Raw genomic sequence first — 13409 nt, 5'->3', positions numbered from 1 at the left:
TCAAATGATTATAGTTTTGAGCAGCCGTATGTGTTCTGGAGTAAAAGAGATCAGGGCATGTGACTGAAAGAGGAACTAAATAAAAAGGGAGAAAAAACACACCAAAACAGCCTAGGGTTCAAAGGGTTAAATCCTCCAACACTGAGGATTATTTAACCTGTAGTAAGTAACACTCGGTTCAGTGAAGAGTGTCAGCACTTCTCCCAGTAACACTATCTATCACCTGGTGAGTGTGAACTGGTGCTCACAGCTGCAGAAATTCAGCCTTCAGGTTTCCGTTCCCTGCAGCAGAGGATTGTGGGTAAGGTGTATCACCCCTGCTGCTGGGGGACTCTTCTAGTTGCCTCATCGCACCCGAGGGGAGAGAGCAGATCGATAGAGTCAAGTGGCAGCGGCCTCTAGAGGCACGGCCAGTGTGTTTGTGTGTGTGTGTGTGTGTGTGTGTGTTTGTGAGTGTGTTTGTGTGTGTGTGTGTGTGTGTGTGTGTTCTGTGGCAGATGGAGCAGTGTGACCTGTCATGCAGCCCATTTTGATGAGTTGACCACCACTGAAGCCCCCTGAGTGATGAGACTGAAAAACAGAAATCTGATTCTCTCTCTGTCTCTCGCTCTCTCTCTCTCTCCCTCTCTCTCTCTCTTCATCACTCTATCACTCTCCCTCTGCACTTACTACAATCACAAATCAGAAAAAAAAATAGGAGAGAATAGAAACTCAATCTTAAATTTAGTTTGACTTGTATTTGATTGTATTATAAATATATTTGCAGCATGATATGTTATGTTATATCTGCTCAATATCATTTCATTAAATGTATTAATGTGTTTTCTTCCTTTTTATGATTTTTTTTACATTGATTAACTTTAATATTGAAGACAGAAAACATGCAGAATTATTATTTAGTACACAAAAAGTATTAAACAAACCAGAATATGCTTTAAACTTTAGATTTTTCTAAGGAGCACATTTGCTGCTCTTCCCAAAATCACCTCAAATTACCATCTCAGTTCATCAGGTTTAGATCAGGGGATTAATGTGGAGGACAAACATTTTTTTTACTGTTTTTTTTTTTTACGCCATTCTATATTTGTAGCTCCGCCTTCACGATACCTGTCTCTAGGTGTTTCCTGTTTTGTCCGTGTGTCCTTGTAGTCCTGTGTTTTCTGTTTCCTTTGTCAGTACTCTTATAGTACATTTATCGTCAGTCAGGCTTTGTGTTTCCTTTGTTATCATAAGTTTTTGTTCATTTGAATAAGTGTACTCGCATTTGTGTCCATTCTCCATGTGTCCCTCCTGCAACACCTGACAAAATTACATTACTGGAACACTAAAAATAATTTAAAAGAATTATACGGAATTATTGGTACATTAGAAAAAGAATCAGGATTATTGAAAATCTTGTTTTATGTTTCTGTGTTTATTTACCTTCTCTGTGCCTGTCTTTCTCCTGCGTTTGCGTGTGAGTGTGTTCCCCACGTGACCTGTGTTCCTTAATGCTTCATTACCCTTACCTGTGTTCATTTATAGCCCCCCCCACCCCTGCCCCCCCCCCAGGTGTTTCCACTTCCGTCTGTATATATTTTCTGCGTATTTCCTGTTCCTGTGTCAGTCCTTGTACGTGTATCGTCTGTTATTGTTGCGTCCCCTATGCTCTCCGTGTTTCTTGTTGTCAGTTTTGTTCCAGCCCTTTCTTTGTTTATTTTTGTCAAGTGTTATTTGTTGAATAAAACCCCTCGCATTTGCATCCGCTCTCTTTGTCCTTCCTTGCTGCTCCTCACACTCCTCTTGTTAAATATTAGAATTATTGGCACACCTGAAAAAGAATCTGGATTAATTATTCCAGATTATTTATTTATTTATGAGTTTTAGAGCTGCAAAACTGACTGTGGGGCAAAGGCAGGTAGGCGGTCTCTGCTGCAGAATATTTATGAATATTCATGAGCAAGAGCTCAAATCCTGCCCTTCTTTAGTGAACACTTATAACAATGAACATCTGATGGTTGCCTAGGTTTATTTCAATCAGTGGCGCACCTGTGTTTTCCATTACTAAAACGTCAATATGCTAAAAAATCTACCTGAACACATCTCACTTTCAGATCACCATGTACATCAGTGTAGATATACTCACAAGTGCTGTTGCTTTTTCAACAACACATTTAAGGCTTTTTAAGGCGACGGAAGGAATGGCAAAATTATAAAGTAGTAAAGCTTTAACCTTCACTGAAATTGCATTTTCTGTACTGTCCTATCTTTGGATGCATCTGCTTTAGGTGTGCATCTCTCTCTCTCTCTCTCTCTCTCTCTCTCTCTCTTTTTCTCGCGTGTCTTCTTTCTCCCTCCTTTCTTCTCTCCTTATCTACATCATATTAATAATGCATGTGAAGGTATCCATAATGCAAAGGCACTTACTGTACAGTAATTATAATGCATTATCTGAGATTAGCTCCTCTTCCACTCCCTGTCTCATCTCGTTATCCAGACAGATACCTCCCGTGCAAACAGGGAGCTGATGCATCCTTGGATGTTAGCTTTAACGTTTTAATGTGATAATGTGCTTCTGGAGCCAGAATCCATCAAACTTACAGCACCAACGCTGAGCCATTACGTTCCTCTGTAATGAAAACAAATGCCCCAATAAAAATATCCCCATTTACTGTAAAAAATAAAGTTATAAAACATTATAATAATACATTACTTACTACCGCCTCTCTAAAGGTGTTACTGCACCTGTTACAACAAACATTAATCACTACTGCCCTCTCTAAAGGTATTACAGCACCTGTTACAACAAACATTAGTCACTACCGCCCTCTCAAAAGGTATTACAGCACCTGTTAAAACGAACATTACTCACTACTGCCCTCTCTAAAGGTATTACAGCACCTGTTACAACAAACATTAATCACTACTGCCCTCTCTAAAGGTATTACAGCACCTGTTACAACAAACATTACTCACTACTGCCCTCTCAAAAGGTATTACAGCACCTGTTAAAACAAACATTACTCACTACTGCCCTCTCTAAAGGTGTTACTGCACCTGTTACAACAAACATAACTCACTACTGCCCTCTCTAAAGGTGTTACTGCACTTGTTACAACAAACATTACTCACTACTGCCCTCTCTAAAGGAGTTACTGCATCTGTTACAACAAACATTATTTCACTACTGCCCTCTCTAAAGTGGTTATTACACTTGTTCGAACAAACATTACTCACTACTACCCTCTTGAAAAGTGTTATGGCAATAGTTATAACAAACATTACTCACTAATGCTCTCTTCTACAACAAATATTACTCACTACCACCCTCTAAAGGTGAGTAAAGCCTGTCTGACTAAGTGCAACATAAAGTTGCGTATATAAAAGCCACATATCGAAGTTCGGCTCTGTGATTTTGTCACCTTTGCGTCTGACACTGGAAATCAATGATCTGCCACCAAGGTTAAATGATGCGCATCAGTGTAAAACATTTAAAAACACCATTCTAACAAAGTCAGTCTGTCAGAGTAAAGGCCAGAAACCTTTCTAACCCCACAGGGTCTGATTACTGACCTTCGGTCAGTCATCTAACGCACAGCGCGACGAGACGGAGGAATCAATAACCGTTTATGTTGCTGAGAAGTGCGACAGTGTTGGTGAAAGACAAGGTTCAGGTAGAAGAATAATATAAGGGTAAATAGGATGATGACGGGCGATCGGAGCAGCGGCACGTTACCGGGCGAGACGCTCTCACAATCAATTCTGCTTTTATTAGTGGTGTCGGAACCAGACGGCAGAGGCGAGACCCGGGACGCGCCGTGAAATTGGCTGATTTTGTTTCTTGTTTCTGAAGCAATTAATTTTATCACTTTTTTCATTCCCATGTTCCCTTGGTTTCTTGCACCCTAGCGTCAAGACCCCCCGCAGGCCCGTGGAAAGCTCTGAGAAGCAGCTTCACGCAGTTCGGTGCGGAATTGTGCTGTAATTACGCTTGAGCTTCGATCGGCTCCGGAACAAAGACAAAGAAATGATGATTTTATGTACCTCTTAAAATGTCATCAATGTACATTTTCTGAGCTAGTAGGAGTTTAATTAGTTAATATTCATCACTCAGGTCTGTTTGATTCCCACATTTTATCACACAATGTCAACCAATGGCAAATAAATGAAAAATACTCAACAGGACAACAGGAACAAGTATCATATCCAAAGACTTTTGCCTTCTCAGATAGAAGCTAGAGGATACTGCACTGACCTGTGGGATACTCTGGAATATGGAACTCCAGCACTGAATGTGGATGTGATTTATGGTTTTATGGAGATATAGAGCTTTTCTGTTGGCGCTGTTAACTCCAGCCAGATGCCGCCGGTCATGATTATTACCACCCACAATGCTCTTTAATAAAGACCTCACTCCTAGTTATTGCATAAGTATTCACCCCAGAATTCACATCTGAATTCTGAGCAATTCCGAGTCTGTGTGGATAGGTCACAGTCAAGCTTGCTCATCTGGACACTGCTATTTTTCTTTATTACTCTTTGCAAACCTACTCAAGCTGTGTCCTTTTGCAAAGGGATTGGGTGTGAACAGTCTTTTTAAAACCCTTTCTCTGTGGCTTTTGCTGATGGTACGTTCACACTGCACTAACGTGACACTAAACGTTTTTCTCTCCATCTCCCACTGTTTTTAATGTAGAGCAGCGGCAGCATAAGGGACTCGAACGAGAAGCGAGATTTGCTAGGAGGTAGACAATCAGCGCCACACAAGCCACAGGCTGACCCACAGTGTGAGAAAACAGTGTGAGAAAACGAGGGGAACTACAACTCTACACATTCTTGCTGGTGGCAGATAAACATGCTTGCTCTTTCAGGCGACACGCCCCGAAGCGGTGAACGAATGGCGGAGAAAGTGATTGGATGTGACGCCCCTTTGCTGCAGTGTGAATGTAGTGTGAGAGCTCTTGGTCATTGTCTTGCAATGCTTCCCAAAAGCCCTGTTTCTCACTTGGGTGTAAAATAATCAAAAGCAGCCAACAGTATATGGTATTACCACATTATGTGAACCGACACCAGGGCTGGCACCAGAGCAAAAAACGCTAGGGGGGTGCTAAAAATTGTCCCTGCTAGGGCGCTCCTTTTTGCAAGGAATTGTAATGATATGTCCTGAAATGTTCTGTCACTGTCTGTCTGCCTGCCATGTGTTTAAGACTCTTTTGTTGCTGACCCTCTTGCTCTTTAGACCTCCCTTTAGCCTAGTGCTTTGTCTGTTAGCTTATTTCAGTTCTGACCTGTTTTGATTTTTAACCATTCCTTTGCCTTGACCCTGTTTATGATCTTTTGCCTGAACACTCTGCCTTGCCTGCTATTTTGACTATTCTTATCAGCTTTATCCCTTATTTATTAAACTTTTTAATAAACCTTTATTGTTTCCACACTTGTCTGTCCCGTATTTGGCTCCTGTGACATGATAAGTCCTCTAGATCAAAACATCAGTCAGGCTTGTACATCCGAACACTGCTACTTTCCACCATTTCCTCTTTGCAGGGCTCTTCTAAGGGTTCCAAGTGATTAACCCTTGTGTGGTGTTCATATTTTTGTTACTCGTTTACTTTGTAAAATGCTTTACACATGCTTGCTTCACCTAAATTGCAAGCAATATAAACAGCTTACATGGTTAATATTTGCCCTTTACCTTTCTTATGTTACATTTCTTTTAATATATGTTTTTCACAAAAAAATGAGCCAATGCCATTGAGTTTGAGTTAGAAAAAATATAATTTGATATAGTATCATTTGATGAAAAATGAAAACGGGTCCCACAGACCCAAACACCACACAAGGGTTAAATATGATGTGGAGTTCTAAATGTGCACGACTCAATTTGATGACCTGTATTTGATGGTACAAGAAAGAGTAAACTGTTGTCATTGATGGCACCATACTATCTTATATTTATATATATATATGTTCAGTTTTAGACACGCCCCCTGAATATACAGACCCTAGGTTGGTCTCCTTTATATTTTTAGACCCCTGCCTTTGCAACTCCCTCTCTTGCCCCTCTCTTTGAACCGGGCCTGTTATATAGTTAATATAGATTTGTGTATTTATGATAGTGGATTACAAGTGAATTACACTCCCCGACTGTAGGGGGAGCCCAGGAGCAACTTTCAGAACAATAACTCAGTGTGTGTGTACCCATTTTAAAACCCTGTTGTGAACATGGACCACACCACCACATCCCATTAAAGCCAAACATTGTCTCATTTCCTCCCTTTCTCTCTCTCTCTTTCTATCTTTCCCTCTAACTTCTTACTCTTTCTCTCCCTCTCTCTTTCTCTCATTCCAATTCCTCTAATGTCTCTCCATCTCTGTCTCTCTCTTTTTCTCTTACACACAGAAACTAGACTGGCCATGACAAACAATTTGGTGCACAATGGCACTGAGAAATAGAGCAGAATACTATTATCTTAACACGAAAGAGAGAGAGAGAGAGAGAGAGAGAGAGAGAGAGAGAGAGAGAGAATGAGGGGGGGGGGGCTGTGTAGGAATTGGAATGAGAGAGATAAAGAGAAAACAGAGGGAAGAGAGAGAGAGAGTAAGGGTGCTTTTACACTTACCTTGTTTGGTCTAGATGTCCAGACTTTTCTAATTTAGTTTGGCCTAAACCAAGATCTAACCACATTCAGTTAAATAGAGTCCGATTCTGGTAGGGAGGCAGAATTCGGCACAACACCAGGACAACCAGCTCTTCAAACCATTCAGTGTCAGGTACCCACCTTATTCTGCGTAACAACAAGGAGTTATATATATATATATATATCAATTATTCATTTGTGTTGGAACTTCTGGTGCAACCACAGTGATAATCAACCTACAGAATAAATAGTGTAATAGCTCCCACTTCATAACAAGTGCATGTAATAACAATGTAGTTACACAGTAATAACACTTTTTTTATTTAATAATTAATAATAAGGACAGTGTTATTCATGGATTAAACAGTGTCATTTGATTTGCTGTTTTTACCATAACATTTTACAATAACATTGAACTTATACTGAAGCTTGGTTCAGACTCTACACACTCTAAACACTCTTCCTCATTTAAATGAATTATTTATCATTAATTAGTGTTATCAATGATATATTGTTTAGCTTTAATGTGTATGTGCTTTGTCAACATGGAGAAAGAAATATAGAGAGAAACGGAAAAGTACTATAAATCATAATTAAAGAACAGAGCATTTCACACCCAACCCACTCTATCTGACTCTAAAATTCCCCTTTAACACCTTTGAATACATTCACAGAGTATGTGATGATTTAGCCAGTTAGCACCTTGCTAATTAGTAGGCAATTAGCTTTTTTATTGCTTGTTAACTTCATCATCAAAGGACAGATTTTAATGAGCAAATTAGAAAGCAAGGTTAATTAGAGATGCACGCCAATCAATCAGAGCTAAGCCTAATTGGTTTCCTAGTTAACTGCTAAACTATTAGTTTGTAAGTTTTAATGTTTGGTTAGTCTCTATTTTATTGCTTGAATTTGTTGCACAAGGAGTGCAGGCATAAAGTCATCCAAAAGCAGTGTGTAAGACTGGTGGAGGAGAACATGCCAAGATGCATGAAAACTGTGATTATAAACCAGGGTTATTCCACCAAATATTGGTGAAATTTCTGAACTCTTTTTATGAATTTGCATTATTTGAGGTCTGAAAGATCTTCTTGTTTTTTTGGAATTTGGGAGAAATGTTGTCCGTAGTTTATAGAATAATACAACAATGATCATTTTACTCATTTTACTTTAAACATAAACCTATAAATAGGAATGAGAGAAACTGAAGTGGTCTCTTAATTTTGTCCAGAATTGTATGTGGATGTATGATGGCTTTTTAATGTATTTAGACCTTCCAATTTAACATAATTTAGAAGGTGTCTGACCAGAAGAGAATGGGTCACCCCTTCTATATTAGCATAGTACATAAGATAGTACATGTGATAGTATAAGGTACTTGTGAGCCTTGGTTCCTTCCAAGCTTTCCTCCCTCTCCAGCTTGGATGGAGTTCTTCCTTGCAATTTCTTTCCTCCTTCTTCCTCATGCTCTCAGAAAGGTAAAATTTTTAGAGTTTTGGTTCATTCCAATCATTCTTGCTCATGGTCTAACAAGGTTCTCCTTGTGGGTCTTTGGTCCTCTTAGTGGTTCTAATTCTCTGTGATTCTTCCCTTTGCTTTTTGAGAGGTTGTTCTTTTCAGTGTTGATTCCTCTCAGTGTCTATTCCTGTGTTCTTATTAAGGTTCTTCTTTTGGCTTTAGGTTCCTTCCTCATGGTCTCGGGGAGGTTCTTATTTTGAGTATTTATTTTAATCTGTTATTTTTTCTCGAGTTCTTATTGCGGTACACCATCTGGCACATGATATTCTCTTAGTGGTTTTAGTCTTGAGGTTAATTTCCCCTCAGTGGTAGCGACATATTACTTTTCTCAGATCTGCTCAGTTGTTGATATGTATCTACTCTCTATTAGAGTCTTAGTTCCTCTAAGACATTATTTTCCATAGTCCTCTGGAGGCTCTTATTTGAGTCTTGTTTCTCCTCTCTTCAGTTCTCTTTTATGATCTTAGATAGTTTCTCCCTTTAAGCCTTGGTTCTTCTCCAAGAAAAGTTTTTTTTCTCATCTTTTAGTTGTAAACCTTTGTGAAATTGTTATTTTGAGCCTAGGTTCCATCCTTGGTTACTTATTTTCATGCTCTCAACCAGGTTTTTGATATTGGTTTTAGTAGTTCTCAATGGTTCTTCCCAACGCTCTTAGACAGGTTCTGAAATAAAGTGGCTCTGTTTGTGGTTAAATTGTTTTTTAATCCTTGGTTTCTCATTTTTTTATAGTTTTTTTTATCATTTAACATTCACATTTTATCATATCTGCTCAATAGTTAATTTTTCCCCAATGCTCTTAGAGAAGTTCTTAAATACATATTTAGTCCTTCTCAGTGGCTCTTTCTCATGGTCTTAAGGTGGTTTTTATTCTCATTTTATCAGATCTGCTCAGCGGTTCTTTCCCTTGCTCTTTGAGTAGTTCTTCTTTTAAGTTTTGATCCATTTCCTTGGTTTTTCTCATGATCTTAAAGGTGTCCTTCTGCTAAAAGCCACTTTTTCTTGCTCTTTGTGAAACACAATAGGTCTCATGCAACACACACATGAATCTGTTCCTAGAATTCCATTGTCTGTAATAGCTAGTAAAAGAAAACATTCAGAAAAACAAGTCAATCAAGAAAAGCACTGTGTCTACATTAACTCTAGTTTAGTGTCCTTGCCCACCTTGCCTAACCCTAACACCCAACCTGGACTACCCTCCTTTGTGTGTGTAACTATAGGTTTGAATAGGATCTCCGGTGGATTTTGCATTTTTCAGAGACTCTAAGACTAGGTCAGTGGCTGAACTGCACTTAGCAGGGAATTACACATGTTGTAAAGCAACATATGACATTGCAAAAACTGTTATTAGTGTAAAAATGTCTTTATTTTAAAACATTTCTAACTTTTGTTCGTCTCACTGCCTCGCAGTACTGTTTTTTTTTTTGCATGTCTTATCATTTCTCCCAGCCCACTCCTCCACTGGACTAAAACAGCATTATACCAGATCCATGGAACACTTTTTTCACAAAAAACAGCTCACAATGCATTCATTCATACTGGAGACCACAACCAAACATTTTAAAATTATTGAAAAAATGATAGAATGAGAGCTTTGATGAGTTTCTCTGTTGGAGTCTTGGTTCCTCTAAGGAATTGTTCCTCATATACTCCTCTGGAGGTTTTTATTTTGAGCATTGTTTCTTCATAGAGGTTTTTCCTTTTGAGTTCCTCTCTGTTTTTTTTTCTTTATATTTAATTGCACTGAGTTCTTCCATTAAAGTCTCGGTTCTTTTACATTAAATACTGTAGATCTTCCTCTTTGAGTTTCTCTTCTTGTGTTCCTGGTTAGTCTGCGGTCATTCCCTATCTGTCCTTGTGTCCTCCTTCCTGAAAGGACACTTTCTAATGAGCGAATTAAAAAGCAGGTTTAATTAAAGAATAACGCCGATCAGCCAGCGCTAAGCCTAATTAATTTCCTGGCTAACTGGATAGTTTGTGATTGTCGTGATGTTATTGCGCTCTTCCTCCCTGAAAGCTGGGTTTTTCTGCACTGAGAGAACCAGGCGATGGTGTGGGACGGGGAATTTTAGCGCTGCTGGGTGTGGCGGTAAACACTTCTCGGCTCAGGGTTTGTTTACTCGGCTCTTACTGTGTAATGGATTTTTAGGAAGGATGATCATGTCCCTGCAGATGGATCAAAATCCAGCACCAAATACAGCTCTGAATAAAAAGCAGAGCGCTGCTTACAGTCAAATATTTTGTTTGTGAGTCTACAGTTAGGACTGTCAATTTGATATAGACTTTATATTCAATTAGACCATTAATTGCATCGTTAATTGTTTAACTAATTAATTTAATCTAACTTTATGGTGAACTGTATTGACTTTTGTTTTCCCATAAAAAAAAAGACAAAAAACATGGATCATTACCAAATAGCACCAAATAGTCTTGGTTCCTCCTTGGATTTCCTGCAGACTTCAGTTTTTTTCTTGCTCTTAAAGATGTTCTTTTTTTTTAGTCTTGTTCATCTTTCTAGCTTTTTTAGTTTTTAATTGTGTTTTAAGATTTTGATTCTTTTAGTGGTTCTTCTTAATGTTTGGTTCCTCCCTGTGGTGTTTCTCATGTTCTGAAATAGGTTTTTTATTTTAGTTTTAGTTCTTTTCAATGGCTCTTTTTAATTCTCAATGCTCTTAGAGATGTTCTCAAATAAAGCTTTAGTCCTTTTCAGTTGCTCTTTCTCATGGTCTCAAGAAGATTCTTCTTCCTTTTGAGTCTTTATTTGTAGTTAATACACACTGTTAGGTAGCTTATACTGTTTTAAGTCTTGTTTTTTCTCTAGTTCATCTTTCTAGTTCTTTTTTTATGATCTTTTAGTGTTTCTTCCTTTGTATCCTGCTTCTTCCCCAAGATGAGTTTTGAATTGTGTTTTAAGTTTCTGATTCGTTAAGTGGTTCTTCTTCTTCTTAATGTTTGGTTTCTCCCTGTGGTGTTTCTCATGTTCTGAAATAGGTTTTGATTTTAGTTTTAGTTCTTTTCAATGGCTCTTCTCAATGCTCTTAGAGAGGTTCTCAAAAATAAAGCACTTTAGTCCTTTTCAATTGCTTTTTTCTCATGGTCTCAAGATGATTCTTCTTCCTTTTGAGTCTTTCTCTGTAGTTCATTCAAATACTGTTCTGCTGTTACCCCCAAATGGTTCTTCCTCATGGTCCAAAGGAGGTTCATCTTGTGACTCTTGGACGATATCTCCTATTGATTCTCATTCCTCATGAAGTTTATTAATTTGAGTCTTGGTTCTGTCCAGTTGTTCCTCACAGGTTTTGTTTTGGGTTTTGGTTTCTTCCTGTAGGTTCTTTAAGCTTTTATTCTAGATTCTTCACCTTTTGAGTCTTGTTTTTTTTCTAGTGATGTTAAGAATTAAGGTTCTCTTTTGGTTCTTGGATTTTGTTTCTTGCTCTTAGAAACATTCTCTTTTTGAGTCTTGTTCATCTTTCTACTTCTTTTTTATGATCTTTTAGTGTTTCTTCCTTTGATTCCTGATTCTTCCCCAAGATGAGTTTTGAATTGTGTTTTAAGTTTCTGATTCGTTAAGTGGTTCTCCTTCTTAATGTTTGGTTTCTCCCTGTGGTGTTTCTCATGTTCTGAAATAGGTTTTTGATTTTAGTTTTAGTTCTTTTTAATGGCTCTTCTCAATGCTCTTAGAGAGGTTCTCAAAAATAAAGCACTTTAGTCCTTTTCAATTGCTTTTTTCTCATGGTCTCAAGATGATTCTTCTTCCTTTTGAGTCTTTCTCTGTAGTTCAGTCACATACTGATAGGTAGCCTCTGCTGATAAGTCTTGGTTCCTCTCAATGGTTCTTTCTCATGGTCCAATGGAGGTTCTTCTCGTGTCTCTTGGAAGTTCTTCTTCATGATTATAGAGGATATCTCCTATTATGTCTTGGTTCCATTAAATACTTATTTCTCATGATGTTCATTATTTTAAGTCTTGGTTCTTTCCAGTTGTTCTTCCTTATCTGAAGGATGTTTTGTTTTGGGTTCTGATTCTCTCTGTAGTTCTTTCCAGTGATCTTAAGAGATATTCTCCAATAAAGTTTTGGTTTTTCTCATGGGTCCTTTCTTGTGCTCATGAGAAACTTCCCCTTTTAAATTTGGTTCCTGTAGGTCATCCATATACTGTGGGGCCAGTTCTCCTGTTACTTCTCTGTTCCTCTCAGATGTTCTACCTCATTATCCTTGGAAGTTTCTTTTTGGCTCCTTTGTCTTTATTGTTTTATGATCTTAGATACATTCTCCTCTTGAGTCTTGGTTACTTGGTTATTTCTCATCCTGTTCCTTCCATTGAGTCTTGGTTCTTACTGGTGGTTCCTCATGCTCTGAAGGAGTTTTTTGTTTTGTGCTGAGACTTTAACTTTTTGGTCAAAATACAAAGTGCTTTGTGTGGCTAAAAAAAGTAACACTGCTCATATTTCTGAACACACCATCCTCAAGTTGTAATGGCAGCAAATGTTGGCTCTACTAAGTATTGATATAGGGGGGGATGCATAATTTTGCAAGTCACGCTTTTCAGATTTTTATTAGATACATTTTTTTAAAACCATGTAAGTTTGTTATTGTAAGGAGAGAAAATGTGGAAAAGTTCGAGGGGTATGAATATTTCTGCAAGCCACTGTAAGCGGCAAACAGATCTGTAAAGGTACAGATTTAAGAAACAGAGCTATTCCTCAGTGCAGATTTTTAGATTGCAGTTCTTTGCTTTGCTTAAACTTTTTTCCTGTGTATCTCCCAGAAAAATCACAATGAAAAATGAATGTTTTCAGAAACTAATATGCAATATCCTCAAACACGGCGGGAGGGGAAAAATAAGTTTCTTCACTTTCTACCATCTGCTCTGGATCCACATCCCCCCGCCCCCCCCAAACCTCACATTTACTGTGTGTGGACCAGTTCTCAGGGTTTGGCATTCAGCATTCAGGAGGGAGAAAATAGATATTTTATTTTTACATAATATTTTCATATCTTATTTTTCTGAATATTATGTCTTTGTGGGTTTCTGTGGCAGAAACAGTCATATTTCATTTTTCATATTTCATCAACTATATTCCAACCTCAGGTTATAAATGGTGGCTTCGGGATGTGTAAGCAAACTCTGTTCACATTGTCGGATTTGTATTGTGCTTAGTTCTAAAAGAAGTTGTTAGTTGCACTAAATGAAAGGGGCTAAATTGCTGTAAACAATTGCTGAATATTAAGAGTATTAAACTGCTGTAGGCTGAATATTAAGGGTAATAAACTGCTGTAG

Source organism: Astyanax mexicanus, chromosome 23, assembly GCF_023375975.1.
Source record: "Astyanax mexicanus isolate ESR-SI-001 chromosome 23, AstMex3_surface, whole genome shotgun sequence".
Lineage (NCBI taxonomy): Eukaryota > Metazoa > Chordata > Actinopteri > Characiformes > Acestrorhamphidae > Astyanax > Astyanax mexicanus.
This window is presented reverse-complemented; position numbering follows the sequence as displayed.